The sequence below is a fragment of the Falco rusticolus genome, chromosome 12 (assembly GCF_015220075.1).
Source record: "Falco rusticolus isolate bFalRus1 chromosome 12, bFalRus1.pri, whole genome shotgun sequence".
NCBI lineage: Eukaryota > Metazoa > Chordata > Aves > Falconiformes > Falconidae > Falco > Falco rusticolus.
Window position 1 is genome coordinate 6233174 of NC_051198.1, and position 23985 is coordinate 6257158.

Below are 23985 nucleotides of genomic sequence, written 5' to 3' on the forward strand. Positions count from 1 at the left end.
GCTGCTGCCCTTTTCCAATGAAAGAATAATCTCTACCTTAATTGAATTTGACAATTGAAGAGAGATTTAAAATAACAAACAGTTCCCCAGCTTTCCCTGCAGCAAGGTTAGAGACACTTAACTGAACTTTAGTTTAGCTGCCAAACCAGAAAACCAGCAAATAAGAAAGCATTGGGAATACCTGCGTTTATTAAATTAGTAACTCATCCTTCTCCAGAAACAGCTCTGCACTGTAAAACTCTTAATACCAATGAAAAGAGAAAACTATTGGGCACCACAAGGACCGCAGAGGTACCTACAGAACTGGCTGCAGCAGCTGGTAACAAAATGCCTCTGTAAAAATTTTCAGGAGACCAGAGAATACCTTCCCCACGTCACGGGATATTCCAATTAACCCATAGCCATGTAAAATGGAAATGCAACGCATGCAAGCCGGGAGGCAATTTCACACCATACATTGCAGTTGATGAAACTGATCCTGGAACAGCTTTGGGGTCAACCTTGGCAAGATGATGTTGAAAAACTGGAAAGGATACAGGAGACAGCCGTAAAAATTACTGGATGTGAGAAAAATGTCTTGTAATGAGAAACGTGGAGCTCAATCTGTTCAGCTTGTCTAAAGAAGACTGAGAGGTAACTTGATTATAGCATAAAACCCCCTTCACAAAAGAAAACACAGTGCAAAAAAAGGGCTTTGTTATCTCTGCAATAAGGAGTAAAAGTAATCACTAGCTGGAAGCTCAAGGCAAGGAAGAGCCAACTAGGGAAGTATTTTTATACTATGACTCATTAAACTCTTGAACAGGCTATCAAATAGAGCAGCAACCATTTAATTTCTTGGAGATGCCACGTGAAGCCTGGACATCTTCCTGCACAGGGAAGTGAAGTCAGACGCAGCGTGCTCCGTGCTGAGATGAGCCGGTGAAAGCTTAGCAGCTCACAAAACGCTGGACCAAGGACAAAGATGATTCAACAGTCCCTTCTGGACTGACTTTCTGAATCTACGTGAAGTGACGAACGCAGCATCTCACACGAATAGGGAGCAGCATGATACGTACTGTGACCTGCTCAGACAAATAAAAATGGAATGTCTTCCTTTCAAAAGTCAGTTTCTAAGAAATTTGGATGATTTGCAAATTGTTATGTTGAATAGCATTGTTAGGTTCTGATTCCGAGGGTTTCAACATAGTTGAAACTGTAATAGACGAAGAAGTATGTGCCCTTAATTGTCCTAACACAGTGCTAACCACCACCGCTGTCCAGGGCATTCCTTCAGTGTCCCCAGACTCCCGGCAGCCTTCGACATACCTTTGGGCAGACACGAGGCAGACCCAGGTGCAACCTTGCAGACTTTTCTTTGCTGCTGTTGGGAATCAGCTCACGTTTTGTTGGCTCAGTTGGGCTTTTGTCAAGGCAATGTTATGGGCAGTTGATTGCAGCAATTTCCCTTCTTTGCTTTCCCACTCACAAAGTTATTATTGAGGGATATCAAAACACACAAGGTAAAAAACATTTGCGCTACCTTTTTTCTTCTCCAAGAATCAGTCAATGTTTTCCCCACACAGCATCAAAAAGAGCATCTCTTACACTACTTATTAATGTTTAAACATGTTTATTTCAAGTGATAGCAGTGATCTTTGATATGTAACGATCCAGGTAAAATAAAAATAGCTAACAAAGGAAAACAAGATTGTTTGGCTGCTCTTCTGTCTAGCCATTCTCAGAAGTCCAACAATTAAAGGGAACAGTATCCATACCGGAAAAGCTCAGTGACACACCAGAAACAACAGTTAAGAAAACCTTGGAACTACATCCTCCCCCGACCTTGGTACACGTTGCTTGGTAATTTGGCCAGCAGGTTTGCCACCAACACCTGGCCGTGATCGACCACCGAGCCGGTGAGCCTTTCTTGAGAACAGCAGGGCTAGACCTTGCACACTACTTCAGCAGTGCGGCACCCAGATCTGTGTTTAGAGATTAATTTTAAGAGCTCATTTTGCAAAACACTTGCTCGTTATCACTAACTAAGCAGTGATTAAATTATCACATACTTTAATCTCAGATACTAGACAGCTTCCTTTGCCTGGTCTCTGCAATAAAGGCAGAAATTTGCCCACGTTGGGCAGGAGCTTTGCAAGGACCAAGAAATCACATCAGTCTTCTGGCGAGCTCTCACAATGCAGTGAAATGCATTTCCATCTCTCCCCAGTAAATCTCAACTTTAAAAGGTAGGTGGCTATCAGGTAACACTAAAACAGTTTACCCAGTGTAGTTCATCCAAATTTTATGACAGAGATACAGAGCACTTTGCGTAGGTGGCTTGAAGCTATGGATGCTGGTACTGAACTCCTGCTGTGTTTGCAATGATCCAAAATGATTTAATGACACATCTGGTTTGGGTTTATATTTTTCTGAGCAGTGGGATGTTGGAGAAGCAAGTATATCAACTTCCTCTTCTACTGAGCCCCTCCTCTACTTCACAATGTCTATGCCAAGGGCACACTCTACCCTACAGAGGAATGGCAGGGATGGATAGATGCTCTCCAACCCACTCAACTGTGCTCAGCGCCAACAGGTTTTGTGGGAACTCTAAGCAACACAAACAAAACATACTGCTGATGACAACCAACAAGGAGGCAAAAAAACCCTCACAACTTAATATATTGTAGAAGGGGTTTCCAGAAAGCCCTACAGGAACCAGATCAACTTAAACTGAATTTCAGTACAAAACTGAAAGACCCAACCTAAATATCCTCCCGTCTCTGCCAGCACCATGTCAGTTCCCTTGGAGCTGTGAAACAGGGACCTGATCCTTCTCCCAGCAAAGGCAGGGATTCCAGCAGTAGGGCTGCAGAAATAGCATCACACAAAGATTTTGTCTGCAGCTACTAACTCCAGTACCAAGTGATGCAGGAAGGTTTTGTGGAGCACCTTGTCTTCTCCCCTGGCTATAACAGGAACCCACGTCCTAATACAGCCCCTCTGACATATGTTCAAACCCTGTGCACAAAGTAGGCAGTGTTAGTCCCACCTAACTATTGCAGAGGTCTGTGCTTTGCCTAAGGCTCGTTTAAGCCCCACTAAAGCCCCCAAACAAGGCCTGAAATACCATTGCTGCAGTGCATAGGATTAATGCTGGTCCTTCTGCAGAGGGGTGAATGTCATTTGCAGAACTGTGCTAATTCCTGATTTGAATTTAGATGATGTTTTTGAATAAGAAACAAGCTCAGAATATCCGCTGGGAATCTATGACTTGGATAAACCTTAATAAGTCACAAAATACAAGCTACTATTGGAAAAGCGCTCAAACTGCAGTGCTGGCTGTATGAAAATAATAATAGTTAAAAAAAGGAAGATAACTTCTAGAGAATAGAGGATGGCTTCAGACTGCCTATTATGGGCACAGCTGATGTATTCAGAATGGTACGACAGCATTAATGAGCTCAAGATCAGCAAGCTCAATCTGCAAAATATGCTCTCATGAGGAAAGAGGACTAGGAAAGGAGGAGGTTCTACCAAGGGCTTTCCTCAAAAAGACATTTTCTTCAAAGAAGAGCAGCAAGAACTGTGAGAGGGAAATCCCTGGGGCAGATCGGATCAGGACAACAGGGGCGATGAGACAGCAAAATCCTGCAGCTATTCCATCTAAACTCTCCCAGTGCTGATACTTGGTGTTGCACGCCCTGGGCAATTCCTCCTGTGGTCAATGCATGGTTAACAAAACTCAGGAAATGCCAGACTCCCCAGAATTTGGCCATACTTAACTCAGCAGCACCTTCAGATTAATCTCTTTTGCAGGATGATTTTCCGGCCCCAAGTAAGTGGTAGCTAAAGCAGTAACTCCAACAAATACCCATCCGTGACAAGCAGCTAACAAGAGCATCTTGCCACGGCTCCTGGCTGCCATGTCCCCCCCCCCCCCGCCCCCCGGATGCTCCAGCAGCACCATCAGTGCCCATAAGCCTCTTCCACAGGTCCTAGTTTGTTTCGGGGTTTCTGTTTGTTGGTGGGGTTTTTTTTGTTGTTTGTTTGTTTGTTTTAAATGTAGGCACTACTAGATATTTATAAGAGAGGAGAAAAAGAAACCAGCCAATTCCATGCATTCTTACATTGATATATCTTAAAATAATATGAAATCTTCACATTCATACTTTTCACTGCACAAGTAATTCTGAGATTATGAATCGCCAACAGATCTCCCTAAACCAGTGGTGTGTTAGAAGACAGCCCTACATTTATCTAGAAGTTGGTGGCGGGAAAACCTCCCATGAGCAGAAAGGAAGTTTGGCATCTTAAACTGGATTAGCACCCAGCCCACATCTTTACATCACTCAAAGCATGAGAAAGGCTTTCCAGAGACAGAAAGCAACAGCTGCACTGAAGAATTAAATTTAAAATACATTTACTTTCAAAGTGGGTGAAAAACGTCTCTTAACTCCTAATCTTTCATACTGTGGACTTGAGTAAAACGGATGTTCTTTTCTTTTACGAAGTCATGCAATTTAATGCAATGCTACCCAGCAGGCTGCATCTGTTTAAAATGTTTACATTTCAAAATGTGTAACCACTCCCTCCTCCCCCTTAATTTTATCTAGAATTATGAATTTCCTTTAACATATCCTGAACAGATGAGGCTCAGAAAACCACCACCTTAAACTAGGCCAATCTTCTGCATCCTTCAGGATACATCACACTTGGGAAATGCTGCATTTGTCGCTGCAGTCCACCCAGGTATCAACAGCATAAGGAGGGAGAGGAGCCTGCAGGCAGAATTTAGGGCTGATGTGTGATTTGGGCTGTTTTCTGTGTTTCTGGCTGAAGCACCACAGTAAAATCCTCTGAAATGCTCAAAACATGGATAAGCAAAGAGTTCTGGAAGTGATTCAGAGCAAAGAGGACCCGAGCACACTCCTGGAGCAGGTCAAGACTTGCTGAGGCAAGGCAGCATCCCTGAAGCAAACCAGAGCCAAGCTTCTGGTTCGGAAAATTCAAATGATCACAGGGAAGTGTTAAGAGCAGGAACGAAGGAACACTGAAAAGCACATTTCAGGGTAATGTTTCCTCTAGGAGCGAATGCCATAAAATTTTCTTATTTCAGAAGAGGTCTGAATTTGGTAATGTTTGTAAAGAGAGATAAACAGTCCCTTACAAATCCCACTGAAGGGGCATATAAAAACAGTAAAGCAGACAAAGGTCAAATAGAGGCATATTTTTAGACAAATGGTAAATCACCCAAAATCCAAATTATGATCAGGAATTTTGAAAAGCAGCTTACTGCTACAACAGGCTACAGATAAACAGGTACTGCACAACTTTCTAGGGAAAAGTTTAACGATACGGTGCTGATTATAAAGGAATGACAGAGCAGGGACAGTGCTGGATGTCAAAGAAATCTCAAAGCTACAGAGGAAAGTGAGCTAATGGTATCAGCACAACCCCAGTGAGTTCAACGCCATGCCCAATTCCAGGCAGCATGGCAGAGATGTCAGCACGGCTGCCTGAGCAGTGGCTGTGATCTGATCCTTTGGCTCTTCTGCTGTTCCTTCACAGGCAGAAAGAATGGAAAATCCCAATTAGTTCCATGTTGATTGGGCAATCACCTTGATGGCTTGTGGCTGTAGAGACTGAACCTTCTGACATCAGAAGTGACTGATTCTCGGAGAAAAATACTTTTAAGATGTCAGTGTAAATTCAACGCTGGGAAACACAAAGCAACTGACAGGGCAGAGACAGCAACCTTCACTTCGCAGGCACAGCGACAGTCTCTCCATTAACTTGAACATCAGGAAAAAATATCTTAAAAGCCTTTTTCATAAGTTCCCTATAAACATCAACCTAATTTTCTGCAATAATTAAGATGAAAATATGAAGTCATAAACTGTTATGGGACAGAGAGGGGGAGCAAAACCAACAAATAACCTGATGAGTTGGTACGCGTTGAAGCACCAACTCTGCTGAGGGCCAGGCTCTGGCTGCACCTGCCTGGGGCTTTGCTGCAGCTTGTTTAGCTGAACCAGCAATTTTTCTATCGACCAGGAGGCTTATCTTTGTACACAACTGTAATGCTTGTACAGAGAGTTAGTAACAGACAGGTATTCTGCAGAGAATGAAATATTGATGATCCCCGTGCGATCAGGTGGTGCAGAGGAATAGTGACATGGTGTGATACAGCAGCAGACTTCCAAGCAGGGGCACGGGAATGGGAAGCTAGGAGAGGGGGCACAGGATGGTACTGGACACCCCACAGGGAACACCGCATAAACCCCATAAATATCTCACTAACAGCCAAATAAATGCAGACCTCAATAAAATTAGTTTTAATGGTAGCAGGGAGAATAAGGAACAAGTACCTAATATGCTTAAGATGCTCTACACACAGTAAGTATGGATACAGAATGCCAAGAATGCCAAATCTAAGAAAAAGCATGTAGAAAGCATGCTAGAAAACAGAAATAGATTTATTATCCCAAGTCGGTCCTAGAGCCCAGTGGAAGAAACCACCAACCTCCACCTCCTGCTTCCCCCAGCAAGAAAGAATAAATGCCACCAGCAGCACCGTGCTCCTCCTGAAGGCAGCACAGGACACTAATGATTCACTGCTTTCTTGTTGTTGTTGTTTTTAATATTAAGAGCAGTCAGAAGTAGAAGCAGAAATATTTTCTCAGAGAAGAGGTATTTGGAATTTACAGAAGGGTTGGTATGGCTAAATGGAGCTAAAAGCCCCTACAAGACAGCAATTTCCACCTGCAAAATTGGTCTGTTTGGTTGAATTTGAATTGAACCTCTGCTTCTTCTGGTCACATCTCAATTTCTGGGCAGACTTTGATGTACAGTACAGAAAGCCAGTCGCCACCTGCAGGGAAGCCAAGAATGAAGAAGAAAAGAAAGCCAAAAAAATTTACCCCTGTACCACCCCACTTTTTCCCAGGGAGCAGGCGAAGGTGAGCAGAGAAAGGCACACACAGGTTAGGGAATACGTGTTTAGCACCATTTAACTTACTGATGAAACTTCTTCTGTAGTGGGATTTTTCTGTAATAAGTAGAGCTGGACTAATAATAACCATTTAATTAGAGTTAAGATTTCAATTATACTAACCATACACTCTTAGCTTTGCAAATAAGATGCATTTCCTTTTGCTCGTAAGATTTCAAGTGTAACGCTGTACTAGTTAGTGACTTGCAAAACAATGAAAATTTAAACTGAGAATTGGTGTTGTTGTCATGCTTGCGTTTTTTTTTCAGAGGTTTTGTTTGTTTTTGCTTCGAGTTTTGGCTTTGTTTGTTTATTTTTTTAAGAAACTTCCTATATTTTAGCAAATTCCCTCATCTCCTTTCTCAGTTTTGGGACCAGGATACATTAAGCACCTCCATGCCAACAAACCAAGATACCTGCAAATGGACTCACACACACACACACCACCACCCCACCCCCCGCCTCTGGCAACAGAGCCCATAAACATTCCGATTCCTCCAGAACCTCAGACTTGATGGTGTCAAGGATGATGGTCAGAGCAGCAAGTCCAGAAATTTCCTTATTTTTCCAAACAGGACACAAACCCCAGTTCCCTGAGTCTTGCTTTCACTGGTCACAGAAGAAGAAGATAGAAACAGCAGTGAGTGCAAAAAGAGCTAAGAGATAAAAGTCAAAATAATTTCTTAACCCCAAAATGATTAGTGCAAAAACAGAGCACGCAATCAGGGATGAGAAGCAGGCTGCCAGTATACCGAGAATGAAGTTGTCTTTCAGGATGATATTTGGAATAGCATTCAAGGACTGAAGCTGAGAGATTAGGTAGCTATTTTATATAAGAAAGATTGCTAGATTGCTTGAATAATCAGTTTTTCTGATGTTGCCATGTCTTTTCATTTGTTAGTGTGGAGCATAATTGCTTCTTGTAAAGCTGAATGACTTTAAATTGATGGAAAGACAGTCATTACAAAGATAATCTTGAACATTCCCAAAGTTGTAAGTTTAAAAATACAAGTTGAAATACCATGGAATAATTAATCTGGCAGCAGTCAATTAATTCGTCCCCCTTCTTTTGTTTCTTCCTTGCTACATGTTTTTAAGCTACACCAGTATGAACATCCACAGGAAACGAAAAACAGAAAAAATAAATACATTTACCAAGATCAACCCCCTTGCTGGACCTGGAAACCTTCAGCAGAGTCAACACCAGTGATTAAGCCCAGATTACATTAAAACAAATTTGCCATGTCACTCCTAATAGTTCTATTTGGCCTTGTCCCAAATTTTTTTGTTTGTTTTTACCCTCTCTCCAGACACCAACCAATGCCACAGACCTACCCTGGCTGGAGGGCCCCCCATCACGCCTGCCATCTGCAGCAGATTGCTTGGGGCTTTGTCTGGCCACAGCCTGAAAACCTCCAAGGGGAAAAATGGAATCAGGTGAATCCCCACCTGCAAACTTCTACATGGAACTGCTATTCATAATACTCCTGAAAATCATGATTTTGCTACTGTGGCAATCAAAATGACTATTTCTCACCAGCTGACTGGGCCAGGCTTTGTCACTGTGCATTCTTCCTCTCCGTTTTACCTCTCTTTCCAAAATTCCTTGCTCTTCTATTTCTTTTCTCTCTAGCAAAGGGCTTCCCATATTCCTGAAGGCACCTACCACCCTCACAGCAAGAATTTTGCAGTTGGTATTTATAGACCAGGGTACTCGGTGATGCCTTTTATCTGAAAATGCAAAGCCACTCTCATTTCAACACAGAGCCCCTGCAGAGCCCGTGGGGTGAGCCCTGCCAGCTGGGAGTGGGGAGAGCGCCCTGCCAGATAAAGGATGGAGGAAGGAAAGAGCAGAGGATACACCCGCGTGCCGCCTTTGATCAACAAACAACTTCCAGCCACTAAAACTTAAGGGGGATTCAGGGTCGTTTCTTCTTCCTCGAGCGTGCTCTGCTCTGCTTTCAGCCTGCGGATGATGAGCGCGCTGCTGACAAAGATGACGCATCGGGGAAAGGAGATTTTAGTAACTGGAGCGGAGGAGAAGAGGCAGCAAGTGGTGAGAGGGGGAGGAAAAGGAGCCTATATAAAGCAGCAAAATTCAGAAACAGTCAATGCTTTCTCAGAAAAGAGAAATGTAAGGAGGAGAGAGCAAAGTTGGGGGAATTTGGAACTGCCAGTTACATTATAAAAGCAAACTCAGACCCAGCCACACCCTGCAACAACACTCATCCCATAGATCAAACTCAAAACCAAGGTACACCCATCCCACCACCTTTCCCAAAAGTACAAGGGAGTTTTTAGGCCCCAATCCCACATCAGCACAAAACGTGGGAGTCCAGTGGCCTCCTGAGCTTTGAAATAGAAGAAAGGCATTTGCAGAATTACTGCACCAAGACTGAAGCTTTACTGGGCAGAGGCACCGGGATCAATAAAGCAAGGTAATGCACCAGGCATCCCCAGAAAAGCAACAAGCCCCACTACAGCTTCTGCTTTTCACACTGCACCAAATCAACTAAAGCATCACCAGATCTTCCAGCACAGCCTCCAGAAATGCGGAATTAGGGAAAGACTGAACTGTGGGAGCTGAAAGACCCAGGAGCCCACCTGGCTGTACGTCTCATGCTGTAAGAAGCCACGCTGCTCTGTGGGTCTCAAGACTCCTGTATCACTCAGTCAAGGAGCTGGAAGTTCCCACCAGTGGGTACTGAGAGATAATAAATGAAAAAACAACTGCTGCACCGTGCTCAACCTTGTGTATGAAACAGCATACATAATTAGAGCTGTCTGTATATGCAAAGGCTCAAAATTAAAAGTCAGCAACTTCTACTGTTACTTCTTGATTTTGGCAGGTCTCACTTTTCCCACTTGGCATCCTTACGATGTCTTTGGTAAAGACCAAGATAATAGCCTTTATCATTGAGCAATTGTGTTTTTGTAAACAAGCATGTCTGTACATCAGATAAATAATCTCGTGCCTGCTGTGCTTTTAATCTCTCTGTGACTGTGCAAAGAATCTACCGAAATCCTGTACGTCCCTCAACCCCTGCACTTTGACCTGCATCCCACCCACCCACAGAGCCTGCTACGCTCTGGCGCATCGTTCCCGCCAGTGGCTTCTTTTCTCATCCATTCACACAGTGTGCTTCCAAGGCTGGGTTTCATTGGCACAGATCCCCAATGTGCCTTCCCGAGCACATACAGTACTACTAGGGAAGCCATCATGACAGATAATAGCACCCTTCTGCCAAGTACAGATCATCTTTAACTTACTTTTTCTTGAACTCCAAGTTTTTTTCTGCAATTTTTGAAATATAACTGACCACAGGTTCTCAAGGTCTGCCTTTAAGGGGTGCAGAAGTAGGAGGAATCTCTCCTTGATCGAGGTGCTGATATACATACCTCTGTTTAAGTGCAGAAGTCCAATTTAATCCAATTTGACTATTTATGCTAAACTCAAGGAACTGATGACCTGGTTAGTCCCTGGACTGAAATCCAGGACCACACAATTGGAAAACCTGCATATTCCCCTGTTGACCAAGCCACAGAACTCTCTTGGCCAGTGTTAGCCATGGGCAGCACCAATCACTACTGGCTGTCCAGGTCAGGGGAGAGCTCTGCCCTGTCCTGCCATGGCATGACGACCAACTCACAGCAGCAGGGGCCCTGGCAGCCATCAAACATATAAGGACTGCTCGACAGGCTCCTCCATTCATAGTCTACTTTTTTACCTGCCCCAAAGTCAACTCTGCATTAGCTTTCTGTTTTCATCATCAGCATTTCACAGTAAGTACTCCCAGAAGCTATGCTACCCATCCCAAACGTCAGTGCCACTCAGATTTCCCCAGTCTAGGCACAACTGACTTTGCACGTAAATTCCTGAGAATCCCTTTCGCTGGAGCAGTTCAGTACAAATAGTAATCAGCACTCTACAACTTTTTTTAAAAAAAAGCTACTTTAAACAGTTAATTAACTGAAAAGACTCACAGTCCAAATCCCCTCCTCCCAGGCTCCCCATCCACCCCCCTGCACACACCACAGACGTGCTGCTCACTCGCAAATTCCGAGCCATCAACTTCTACAGGAATGTGACTTGAACCAAAGTGTTGCCTGCGTAAGAAATGCAGAGCATTAAAAAATATGTGATTGCAAATGCCAGTAATCAGCTAATTCCCATTTCACACAGAATAACTGGGAAAAAGAGGCATGGCCTTTACATGGCCCCGCTGTGGATGGCAGCAAAGATTTACTAGCAAAGATTTACTAGTGAAGTCTCCTACTTCTAAAATTTTATTACTATTACATAATACGCTATCATGCATTTACTAGCACACTGTGAAGTGCTGCCATAAATATTTAAACTGCAGTGACAAAGTGAGTGAGTTGTCAGTTGCTTCTGTGTTTCTGGGTTTTGCTACTTGCTCTCTTGGGCCCATGGTGAAGAAAGTATTGCTGTGCAAAAAATAAAAGCACTATGCGTGAACCAGACTGGACACACATACCTGACTTCTAGTAAAGCAAAAGGGACTTAACTTTGTTATTAAAAGGTCTTTCTAAACTGGGGCCTCTTACGGTCATTCTCAGCAAGCTCAGCTTCATCAAGACAACTCCCTCCCCGAACACTTGCCTGACCGCATTAGTTATTACATTTGATAGCTTTATAGTATTATTTGAAGCATGCTATTTACCCAGTTACACAAGACCCGGCAGCTTAGAGCCCGCTCTCTGCCTGGGCTGCAAATCTCTGCAACTACCTCCAAAATAGCCCAGATTTTGTGACCCATTAAGCTTAATCATAAACCCTTGGATTTATGTTCCGGGCTAGCGAGCAATGGCAGATCAAGGGCTAAGCGTTGATTTATCTGTGGGCCAAGGGAGATTGTTATTACTACAGTCTTACTTTTCTCATCATTTGCTGTGATGATTGCAATGCTTTGCTGTGTCATCATGGCAATTTTTAGTGTTATTTACATCAAAATCAATACTACACTTGGTCCCTTCACAGTGCTGGCACTGGTATTTCCTCTCCCAGCAGGATGGGAACACTGCCGGAGTGGTTTTCCATCCTGTGCCCAGCCTGAGCAGCAGATCCTGCTACAGACATGCTAACTCCAGATCTTCTTGACAGTATGGAAGGCAATGGTTTTCAACCTGCAAATACAGTTGGAGGTGGGGGAATGGCCTGGGAAGGAACCCTGCTCTGCTTTGCACCAGTTCTGTGCAATTGTGGTGCTTTACATGCAATGCCCACAGCACCTGGACTGGAGTTAAATCCTGTTTCATGGTTCTTTAAATCCAGAACTATGAAAAAAGCAGCCGGTACTGCGGAGAGACACTACTCAGCATGGCCCAGTACCTGTTTTTATTATAAATCTCACTGTTTTAACAGTTCTGAAAATCCTGTGCATCTGGAATCAGGGGATTGTAAGAAATGCTCCAATTCACTCTCCAAACTTACTTTAAAAGGAAATAAAGAGAAAATTAAGTGACCTGTATTATAGGCAAAAGTCTTGAGAAATGGCCCATAAGGACCACAAATGTTCACGTAACTCAGTTTCACACTTGCCTGGCTTTAACACACTCATCATAAAGCCAGACTCTGCACATTTTAGAGCCTGACCTAAGGCTGGTTACGGGCTTCAGCAAGGGCAGGCAGGAACACCACGGAGCGGCAGAGCGAGAGACTGGGAAAGTGTTAAACACTACCATGATATTACAGCTAATCGCACCTTAAAGTTACCTTCTTCAAAGATTATTACATCTCTTTGACTATGCTGTACAGGTGTAACAATACTACTTAAGTAATACAGAAAAAGGATGGCAAAAGTAAACATTAAAGGGCAAATTTTCAGTAGCTCAAATTTACAGAGTGAAGCAGGTATCTAATATAATAGAGGGAACTTGTCAGGAGAATGGTGCATTATCCAACCTTTGTCTTGACTGACAGCTTGACAGTCTTTCACCCATTTAAAAAAAAGCCCTTAAAAAGCATTACTTAGCAATTATCATCAATTTTCCCATTAAGTCCATAAAAAAAAAGCTGCAGTTTAATTACTAGCTAAATCAGGACAGTTGACTATTTTTCTTTCTTACACAAGAGGTGGAAACCAAAAAGAAATAGCAAGATGCTGTTACATCAGTGAAAGACACCAAAGAGCAAAGTAAACAGGAAGAGACACTGTCTTGGAATCAAAATGGCAAAAGCAATGGAATGAGAACACCCAGAAGCCCTTTAACCCTCAGTTAAAGGTTCCTCACAAGTAGCAACATCAGGCTGTTGCACAAAAAAAATGCAGCAACAAAATACTGTGGGGACCAAGCCCTACCAGATGCTGAGGCAAAAGTCAAAACACTTGTTTAAGCAGAAGTTTTATTATAAGTGTGAGCAACAGAGGGACTGGGTTTCTCATGTTAGACAGTCCCAGGCGTCTGTTGCACTGGTCATGTCCAAATTCAGACAGGATTGCCCAAGCAGCAGCCCTGGCTTTAACTTGAGCTCATTATAGCAAACCTTTCTCTCAGAAGGAAGCAGCCCTGCTGGCTGGTGGCATAGTCCATCCTCCTCTCCCCCAAAAGAGGGGAAAAATCCATTTATCTTTAGTCTGTTAAGCGATTGTAAGTCACCGTTCAGCTGGCAAAGCTCTGAATCAGTGTTTAAATTATTTACCTCAAGCCTTGTATTTCTCAAATACTTGAAAAAGCCCTACTTCCCCTCCCCGTGAATCCTGACAGAGCCAAGAGCTGGTCCTCAAAGAGGCTGTGTAGAGAAAGCACAGATGTGGGATAGATGTGGCATTTTTGGTAATTTTGGTATTTTATCTCCAATACAATGAAAAAGGAGGGACACTCCTGTGTCCACAATAAAAGCCTTGCCTCCGTAAAGCATTTCTCTTGCTTCCCAGGACAAGGACTTGACTCTCACCTTATTCAAGTGAAGGTTTCTTCTGTCTCACCCATAGGAATAAATTCTCCATGGCATACCAGACACGTGGTCTTGCACGTGTTTCCCCTGAGCAGTCTTTAGGGTACATATTATGCCATCTGCTTTAAGCTGAGCCCTGTCATCAATACCCAATTTTGGCACGAGAGCTACTGGCAATAACTACTTTTATTCATTGCCAAGCCCTCCCTGACTTGCAGTGGGACTGGGCTCTTTCCACTGAGCCACACAAGTGTGGTTACAGACATCCACACACAGAATTTTTCTAATTTGTTTGCTTTTCTACTTCTCATCCTTCATTTACTGTCCTAAAAATGTCAGAACAGACAGCAAGAACTTAAAAGGCAATCACCACCTGCAACCATCATAGCAACATTAAACTATTTTGGCAGCCAGGCCTCTCTCAACACATGCTTATGGGGCCTATATCTTTCATGCTGGGAAGATGGAATATATTCCCTGGCTTTAGACTGCATCACTTCAAGCTCCTGCATAAAACATGGGAACACCCAGAGATTTCCTAGAGCAGGTGATGGCTTCGATTGCAGCCATCACCTTGCCACTGGACCACTTTCCAGTAACACACTAAACTTTATGTTCCCAGCATAAAATCCCCGCAACATTGCTTCCCCAAACCTTGCTGGCACACCCTATGGTGCAGATGATGCCTCCATACCAGCCACCCCACTAACAGCACCACGCTCCACAAGCAACTCTTCCGTTAACACTTCAGTCTCAGCTGCAGCTCACCCTTTGATTATTCTTTCCCTGTGACACAAAGCAAATACAAAGAAGTTTTACTATTTGGAAAAGGAGTTCAGCACGAGCAACAGAGACACAACGTAATGTAGATTATTCTTTCCTGCATGCTTCAAAATCTGGGATAGAGGCACAGCTCAGGGCACATTTACTTTGTGCTCATATTGCTCTCAGAAAAACCTTACCTCTTCAGCCTAGAAAATCACCCCTTTCTACAAAATACAAAACCAAATATCCTCCAAAGCCTAGGAGAAATGCAGCAAATGCGTTGCCTTTGGTGTCTTCACATTCAAGGCAGAGACAAGTTTAAGAGATTTAAACCCAGGTTTCTGTTGCAAAGGCACAATTTGCTTAAACATTTTTTTTCCCCAACTATTCTGACATCTTTCTTACATTTCATGAAGAGTTCAGTAGGAATCCTTTTGAACCGTACCTCATTTCTACGTCCTTCAGTTGTATCTTAAGAGTTCTTCTGTGATTAGTGTGTAGAAGATTAATGAAAAATCTTCTAAATGTATTTATTTATGTGGCCCAAACAGCCCAATGAGGCATTAAACGTTGTTTTCATAATCCTGTAAAGCACCAAAAGCCTCCTGGGACACATCAAGCCTCTTCAGCTCAGGACCAGATAGTTCTGTACCTTCAGGGAGAAAAAATAAAACACCTGAAAGTGCTTTTCAGAAGCAATTATCATAATCCCTCCTGTTACCCAGAGGGAAGCAGTGGCACACAGCGGTTAAATAACTTCTTGGAGATGGCTCAGTGAGCAGCAGAGCCCGGATTAGAGCCACTGTGCCGCCTGATTTCCAGCCCCATGTTCAGACCAGTGCCTTAAATAGCTGCAGTGCAAGTAACGAGCTGTGCCCTCTATGCATGTGTCTAACTTGGGAAATAGGAAAGCTGGAGTTTAACTTAACGATACAAAAGTTTCTACTGAGAAACCCAGAAAAGAAATCTTACATTTTAACAATTATCACCTAAAGAACCTTTCTGAAGGCAGAGGGGAAAGCTGCTGCGCAGACGTTAACTGCCACCAGTTCGGGAAGAGTGAATTATTCACACACAGCAGAGCACGTTGCAATAAAAGGTTTAGAGGGGCTATCACCAGGATCCTCCTTGTGGCATTTATTCGTTCCGGTTTTTGTGTGCTGGCATTTCTTTGGTTCTCTCCTTTGTCACCAGGGCTCTCTCCATGCTTCCCTTTCTGGAGTACCGTAACTGCTAGGAAAATGACTAAACTTTTGCTAAGGGAGGGACTTAAGTGATATTGCACATTTTTATTTATATTGTTATTTTGAATTACTATGTATTTCTATGGTCAGATCTGACACATGTGGGTTTCCTCCACCAGAGGTGACTGTATGTCTACTTCCACTATTCCCTTACCTACAGCTGCAGCATCTCTCCACTTTCTCAGCTGCCTCCAGCAGGGACCAAAAATATAAAACACAGAAAAAAATAAAATCTCTATTGCTATTTTTTGCATCCAAGTTCTTTGCCTTAAACCTATTTTTGGAATAGCATCTTTGTTTAGCAAAATCAAAACTCCCACCCCTGAGACACTGGAGCAGCATGTCCTGCTGCAGGCAGAGCTGTTCGCTAGCGGCAAACTCTTAACTGCAGAACTAGCACACAGAGCAAAGCCAGGATAGCCCAGAAGAAAAATGATGGGAGCTGGGATTTCACTTTTGCTCTCCATCACGGCGTGCCCCAGAGCAAGTCAAGCCACTCCTCTCCCACACACTTTAGCCAGCTTCGCACTGGCACACGGCATATGCACAAACAGGATGGATGCACCTTTCGCCATAAGCTCCCTAAGGTGAAAACACATCTTACTACATGTCCTTACAGCCTCCAGCCCTACTAGAACCCAAATTTTGGTGGTTTGTAAGATAAAAGTATTAATTGGTATATACAGCTCATGTTTTAATAACAGCTGTGCTTAGGGGATAAGAAAGGTCAGAAATAGGAAACAGCAGCCCAGCCTGTAAAAGAAGAAACGCTAAACTTGATGTACACATTTTTGTTTTGCTGGTTTGGTTTTAAAAGATACTCAAGCTGTCTGCTCTGAAATGTAATTATATCTTTGTACTTCCACCAGATGCACCTTCCAAAAGTAATAGCACTCATACACAGCCCAGAAAAAAAAAAAAAGTTGGAAAAGATGCAAAATAGCTGACTTCATATGTCGTGGCTGGCTCTGCACGACACAACAGCAGCACGCACTTCTCATGTCACTGCACTCACAGGCACTACTTGGAAAGGGATAATCCTAGAACCTTTAAGGCACAAAACTTGGCTCAAAGCCGACATTTTGTGCCAGGACTGAAAGACGGCTGCTTCTAAGAGGCATGGCTAAACCACACAAAAGCCAACTGCTGCGACAGGTCTTAGCCAGAAAGCCCCAGCCAGAGCCCTGCCTTGGAGTTGTTTCTCTCCAGGGTAGGAGGGGGAAAAAAAAAGAAGAAAGGAGGGGGAAAAAAAAAGAAGAAAGGAGGGGGAAAAAAAAAGAAGAAAGGAGGGGGAAAAAAAAAGAAGAAAGGAGGGGGAAAAAAAAAGAAGAAAGGAGGGGGAAAAAAAAAGAAGAAAGGAGGTGGAAAAAAAAAAGAAGAAAGGAGGGGGAAAAAAAAATAAGAAAGGAGGGGGAAAAAAACAAGAAAGGAGGGGGAAAAAAAGAAGAAAGGAGGGGGGAAAAAAAAGAAGAAAGGAGGGGGAAAAAAAAAGAAGAAAGGAGGGGGAAAAAAAAAGAAGAAAGGAGGGGGAAAAAAAAGAAGAAAGGAGGGGGAAAAAAAAGAAGAAAGGAGGGGGAAAAAAAAAGAAGAAAGGAGGGGGAAAAAAAAAGAAGAAAGGAGGGGGAAAAAAAAAGAAGAAAGGAGGGGGAAAAAAAAGAAGAAAGGAGGGGGAAGAAAAAAAGAAGAAAGGAGGGGGAAAAAAAGAAGAAAGGAGGGGGAAAAAAAGAAGAAAGGAGGGGGAAAAAAAGAAGAAAGGAGGGGGAAAAAAGAAGAAAGGAGGGGGAAAAAAAGAAGAAAGGAGGGGGAAAAAAGAAGAAAGGAGGGGGAAAAAAGAAGAAAGGAGGGGGAAAAAAGAAGAAAGGAGGGGGAAAAAAAGAAGAAAGGAGGGGGAAAAAAAGAAGAAAGGAGGGGGAAAAAAAGAAGAAAGGAGGGGGAAAAAAAGAAGAAAGGAGGGGGAAAAAAAGAAGAAAGGAGGGGGAAAAAAGAAGAAAGGAGGGGGAAAAAAAAAAGAAGAAAGGAGGGGGAAAAAAAAAAGAAGAAAGGAGGGGGAAGAAAAAATGAAGAAAGGAGGGGGAAGAAAAAAAGAAGAAAGGAGGGGGAAAAAAGAAGAAAGGAGGGGGAAAAAAAGAAGAAAGGAGGGGGAAAAAAAGAAGAAAGGAGGGGGAAAAAAAGAAGAAAGGAGGGGAAAAAAGAAGAAAGAGGGGAAAAAAAAGAAAGGAGGGGGAAAAAAGAGAAGGGGGGGAACAAAAGAAGAAAGGAGGGGGAAAAAGAAGAAAGGAGGGGGAAAAAAAAGAAAAGGAGGGGAAAAAAGAAGAAAGGAGGGGAAAAAAGAAGAAAGAGGGGAAAAAAAAGAAGAAAGGAGGGGGAAAAAAAGAAGAAAGAGGGGAAAAAAAGAAGAAAGGAGGGGAAAAAAAGAAGAAAGGAGGGGAAAAAAAGAAAAAGGGGGAAAAAAGAAGAAAGGAGGGGGAAAAAAAGAAGAAAGGAGGGGAAAAAAAGAGAAGGAGGGGAAAGAAGAAAAGGAGGGGGAAAAAAGAAGAAAGGAGGGGAAAAAAAGAAGAAAGGAGGGGGAAAAAAAGAAGAAAGGAGGGGGAAAAAAAGAAGAAAGGAGGGGGAAAAAAAGAAGAAAGGAGGGGGGAAAAAAAGAAGAAAGGAGGAAAAAAAAGAAGAAAAGAAGAAAAAAAGAAGAAAAGAAGAAAAAAAAGAAGAAAAGAAGAAAAAGAAGAAAAGAAAAAAAGAAAAAAGGCTAAACATTTATTTTGATAGAAAATATTTTGTTTTCTTGGTTGTGGGGACAGCCCTCCAAAGGCAATACCGAGCCCTGCTGGGCTTGGTGACAGACAGGCTGGAACATCAGCACTTAGAGCAAGTCCCCAGTGAGTCCCTGTGGCCTAAGTGATTAAAGGCTTAATTAGAGTTACCTGAACATTAAATATCATTAGAGTGCAGTGAAGTTTGCTCTAAGGGGGGTTGGTTACCTTTTAAATGGCCTCATAACTAACTGGGTTTTGTGCACAGTCATTAATATTTTTGAAACATTCCAGTTTTCAGCTTTCTTCCTTTGATAATGAAGCCAACGCAGTTGTGCTGCGCATCAGGCAGCACTCTGACACACCTCATCGCCAGCCAAAGCTGAATTTAATGGGGGGAAGTCTTAAAAATATCAAGCTTTGTGTCTAGAAAGAAGGAAGATACCCTATGAAGTTCCTACTGAGAGAGAGACAAACCCTTGTCAGACACCCGAGAAGCTACAAAGGAGGACACCGTAAGAACTGAGGCTCTATTGGTTGTGTCACCCATTTTCTGAGCAAATAGTTGTATAAAACACCATTCATGCTTCAAATTGCTATTGGGAGCAGTAAGATCATATGGAAATGTTTAATAGGTTAGAATTAACGGGGAAAAATAGTTGAAAGATGGTCTGAAGCATTTGCCCTCCAGGTGTGAGGGACATCAACCACATGAAGTTTCCGCCATGGTGTTTCTGGTTTTACCTGCCTGCAGTCACCGACCATCCCACCTTCATGGCAGAGGGTTCACCAAAACCTGAGGAAGCCTGGCCAAACCCGGCAGCAGACCCCACAGACCAACTCCACTCACTTCAGCGAGAAGCAAAGCAGAGACAGACCCAGAAACACCTCCAGGATGGCCAAACAGCATCACAATTCAGAGACGCGAACACCAGGAACAGGATAACCCCAAGAGGTATTTAAGCAAGAGTTTGTGGGGGGGGGTTCAGCTTTATGCATATTTCAGAAACTCTTCAACTGCTGGTACCCACAAACACCTGTTAGCAGTTTCAACACATGCCAAGTGGCAGGCTTCTGTTTGTAGCTTTTGTAAAGTAAACCGGTAAAACCGGAGTGAATTTATGTATTTGAACAAGTAGATGCCAAACACTTTAGATTCTTAATTGGAGCAGCTTCAAAGGAGTAATTGGATTTAAGTGTCAAATGTGTGATCCGAAAGGAAGAGCAGAGATGCAGGCACTCTTCAGCTCTGGTTTTCTTCTTCTTTTTTCTACACCTTCCTGAAACAGCATAGTACCCCTGACAGGTCTGTGCCAGTGCCACTTCTTGGGCTTCAGCCACGTGAGCTGGCATCCTCCTTGAACTCAGCTTTAAACCCCAATTATGTGCCCCAACTGATGTCAAACAGAACAGTTTGCCTCCTGTATTTCAGTAGCAAATCTGGGGTCACAGGTGATGCCAATGAGGTAAGGCAAAACTCCTAACTGTTGTTAACTAGCACCATGGGGCATTTGTTCTGATTGACAGCAGGTGTTGACACTAACAAGCAAATTTCTTGCAAAGCATTTTACTTTCAAAATATTAGTTTTTGAGGTAGTAGTTGCCAAAATAAATTCCTTTGGCAAATAATAATTGGGACATAAAATGTTTAGCAAGAACTTTGCTTGCTACACATTTCCATTTCAGAATCAGCCACCGGGATGCTGAGATTTCACTGAAATCCACACATTCACCTACTGTGAGTATTCATGATTGATGAAGATGTCTGGGGGGGGAGGGAAATAAAAGCCACAGGGAAGCAAATACGGGTGCCAAAGTAACAAGGGAATCGAATGAGCAATGGGATTTATTAGGTCTAGGTCTGCAGGGGGTTGCCAAGGGGATTTGCTGATGGCTTACAACAGGCTTCTCCGCAACAGGACTGCCACAGTCTCCTATACATGCCATCGCTTCTCTGCGCAGACAGGACTCCTCTGAAGCCCTCTGCTAAGTACGGTTTAACAGTCACTACAGCTGAATGACACACATGCACGCAGTGACCAGTAAAGACTCACTTTCTCAGAATAAGGCTAAAAAGCTTCTGCACAAAGGGGAGGCAGGACTATGGCAGATGGGTCTAAAAATCTTCTGATGAAAATTAATCTCTACTAGAAAGTGCAGTTTCACCTGGATCAAAACCATCTGGAGAAGTGTTTTAAGTAGGAGAAAGAAGGAAGTTTAGCTTCAATACTCCCAACATAACAGTGAGTCTTCATCTCAGTTCAAATCATTGTTTTATTCAGTTTATCTCCAACTAATACATTTGATGGCACAGAAGAAAAAAATCCACACTGAACAAAGACCTTCCATCAACGTGAAACAAGCTGTAACTGAAAAACCATAATTAAATGACAGAAACAGCCAGGAAAGCAAACTGCAATGAGTAACTGCCAAGGCTTTACCCAGCCCAGCAGCAGCTCCAAAACCAGTGCCCTGCCCCACACTGCCCAGGTCCCTCATCCACACCTGCAAACAGGGAGAGCAGCTGCTCATCATGAGGTGATCAATTCGTTAGCAACTGCCAGGCAGCACAAACAGCAACACTTCGGCACGAAGAAAGGAGCTACGCAAAGGGCCATTTTGCAAACCTCAAACTGGAACAGAAAAGCTTCTAGAGCTTCTGCTTAGCCTCGCTCCCGGTGGGGGGGCAGATGGCCAAGGAGCCCCACAAGCAGCACTAAACCCACCTTCAGCATCAGAAACACCATCCTGAGCAGACAGCCAGAGCAATTCCCCAACACTTCCAGATGCATCCTCCACGCAACAAGAGGTCCATCCCCACCAGCAGCAGTGATGCTCACAGCCATCAACAGCGGCTTTTGCACAAGGCAAGGGAGCGCGGCTCCCTACTTTAGCTCTAAGCAGCGTTATTTAAAGTTTCACGGTACAATAAAAGCAATAAATTAGGAGCGATGATCCCCTAAATGCTGTCTAGGCAGCACGAACCACAGCGATCTCTCTAAACACAGGTACCAACTCTCTACATTCATTTTGCAAATGCTAAAGCATCTAAAAAAAATTGTAAAATGAAGGGAAAGGCTACCAGCAGGGTGGTCTCAGGGCTGGCCCTTCTGGAGTTTGTGGGAATTCTATTCTAAATGGCAACGACAACCTATTTGGTCTAACATGGAACGTTTGGGAAGAAAAAATATTTCCATTGTTTCTTTACATTAACAGAGGGTTGGCGTGTAACAAAGAGGAAGAAAGGCTGCCTGCACGCTGCTGGCGGGCTGGTAAGAAATCTGAGGGTCTGATCGATACCAAGAAGAAGAAAACCCCCAGCTCTGCTGTGAGGCTCGAGTGCTACCCGAGCGCGGCAGTCACTGCGCAGCTCCTTTTCTTTAGCCACGAAGATCGGAGGCTAATGAACGCCAAAAGAAGGGAGTCGACCGCAGGCATTTCTGACCCTTGAGATGTAAAAAAAAAAAAAAAAAAAAAAAAAAAAAAAGGCAGCACGAGCAGAGGTGTATAGGCACATGCATGAGCGTTGCCAGCAGCGGCTGTACAACCCGCTGGGCACCTGCTTGCTGGGCGAAGCCCTCAGAGCACACGATATTCCCTGAAAGTTGGGAGCAACTTCTCGTGGAAAAAAACCCGACAAAACATCAAAATGCCTTTAAAAAAAAAATAAAAGCCATTGTTGTAGGCAGCCCCAGCAAGGTATTTAAAGGAAAGCAGCCCACGCCGCCCCCTCGGAAGACCTGCCGGCGAGGAGCCCGGGAACCGCCGGCTCCCCCGGCGCCAGCCTCCCGCAGCGGCTCTGCCCGCCCGGCACAGGTGGCGGGGGGATGCCCGGCCCCCGCCTTTGTCTCCCGGCCGCTGCCGTCCAGCTCCGGCCCCGCCGCGCCGGGCACCGGCCGCCAGCACGGGCGGGCGGCACCTGGGCCCCCGGGAGCGCCGCGCCCGCCCGCGGCCCCGCAAGGTCGAGCCTCCGCGCCGCTGCCGCGCCCCCCGCGCCCCGCTCCGCCGCCCCTACCTCGGCCGCCGCCGTCACGCCGCCCCCAGCGCCATGTTCCCGCGCCGGCTACATCCGGGCCGCGGCCCCGCTCCCCTCCGCGCCGGCCGCCCCGCACGGCCCCTCACGGCGCGGCCCGCAGGTGCCGCCGCCCGCGCGCCGAGCCAGGGCGGGCACGGCTCCGCCCCCGCGCGGGCTGGGCCGCCAGCAGCGCCCGCCCCGCCCCGCCCCGCCCGGCGCGTGCGTGCCGCGGTAGCGCGGGCTGCGCGGGCCCGCTCCGGCGCGAGGAGCAGCAGCTGCGCCCCGGCCCTCAACGGCCGCCCCGGCGCCGCGCGCCCGCCAGCCCGCGCCGAGCCTGCACCCGCCCGCCCGCTCCTGCAGCAGCCGGTGCACCGACGCGCCAACTTGTGCGCCCGGCCGTGCGTGCGCCAGCCCGCACACCCGCCCACGCGTGCACTCGCCCGTCCAGCCATGCCACAATGCGCCCCTGCGCCCACCCGCCCATGCGTGCACCAGCCCACCAACCCACCCGGCCATTCGACCACCGATGCAACTGCCTGTGCAGGCACCGACCCACACACCCATGCATGCACCCACCCACCCATGCATGCCCCAACTTGCGCACCCACCCATGCATACACCAACCCATGCTCCCAGTCACCCACCCACGCACTTCCTCCTGCACTTGGACCTCACTCATTTGCACACATATACAGACACATATATATATGTTTTATACAAACTGTGCCAACAGGCTTTGTTACCTACAAGCCCTCCCCGAGCGGTGCCCAGGCACTGGGAACAACCCGGCTAAGGCGAGCAGTGGAAGGAAGCAACCAGGGGAGTACAACAGCTGAACCCCCTATATCCCGTGTAATTCAGGTGTCTGACCGCCCGCAGTTTGTGCCTGCCTCCAAAAGCTGCTCTGAGCCTGCATTTTTACAGAACGTTCCATCAGAAAGATTAAGACTGCCTTTAATAAATGTCCGTATTGCTCCTCCCACGTGCGAAATCAGGAGGGAGACGATGGTGTGTGCTCGTGGGTGACCATAAACCATCCCCACCAGGGAACACCGAGCACCAGCACAAAGTGCTTCTCGGAGGCACCTGCTGCAGAAGATCCCCGAGAAGAAAAAACCTAAAGGTACTTTCTAGTCTCTTTGATGCACGTTTGCATTAAAACGTGCCCCCTATGGCGGGAGCAGAGAGGATACCACGGGGGTGGCTTGAAGATAAGGGTCTGCACTGGAGCTGCGTGGGGCAGCCGTGCTGGCATGGGCAGAGGGTGGTGCAAAGGCTGCAGCTCTCCCGGTGCCCACCTGCTCACCTGAGCTCTCAGGCTT

The 23985-nt window shown here is 45.1% G+C and overlaps 1 protein-coding gene across 4 annotated transcripts in view; it reads right to left on the reverse strand.

The window, feature by feature from the left end:
- Nucleotides 1–22789, reverse strand: part of PAK5 (p21 (RAC1) activated kinase 5) — a 97583-nt gene extending 74794 nt beyond the window's left edge. For 2 of the 4 annotated variants that reach the window (XM_037405707.1, XM_037405706.1), the window contains exon 1: nucleotides 22664–22783. The gene's annotated coding sequence lies outside the window, so the exon portion shown is untranslated. Of the gene's footprint in view, nucleotides 1–22663 lie in introns of all 4 variants that reach the window. The other 2 variants (XM_037405708.1, XM_037405709.1) reach the window with 2 other exon arrangements.
- Between the last annotated feature and the right edge of the window lie 1196 nt (nucleotides 22790–23985).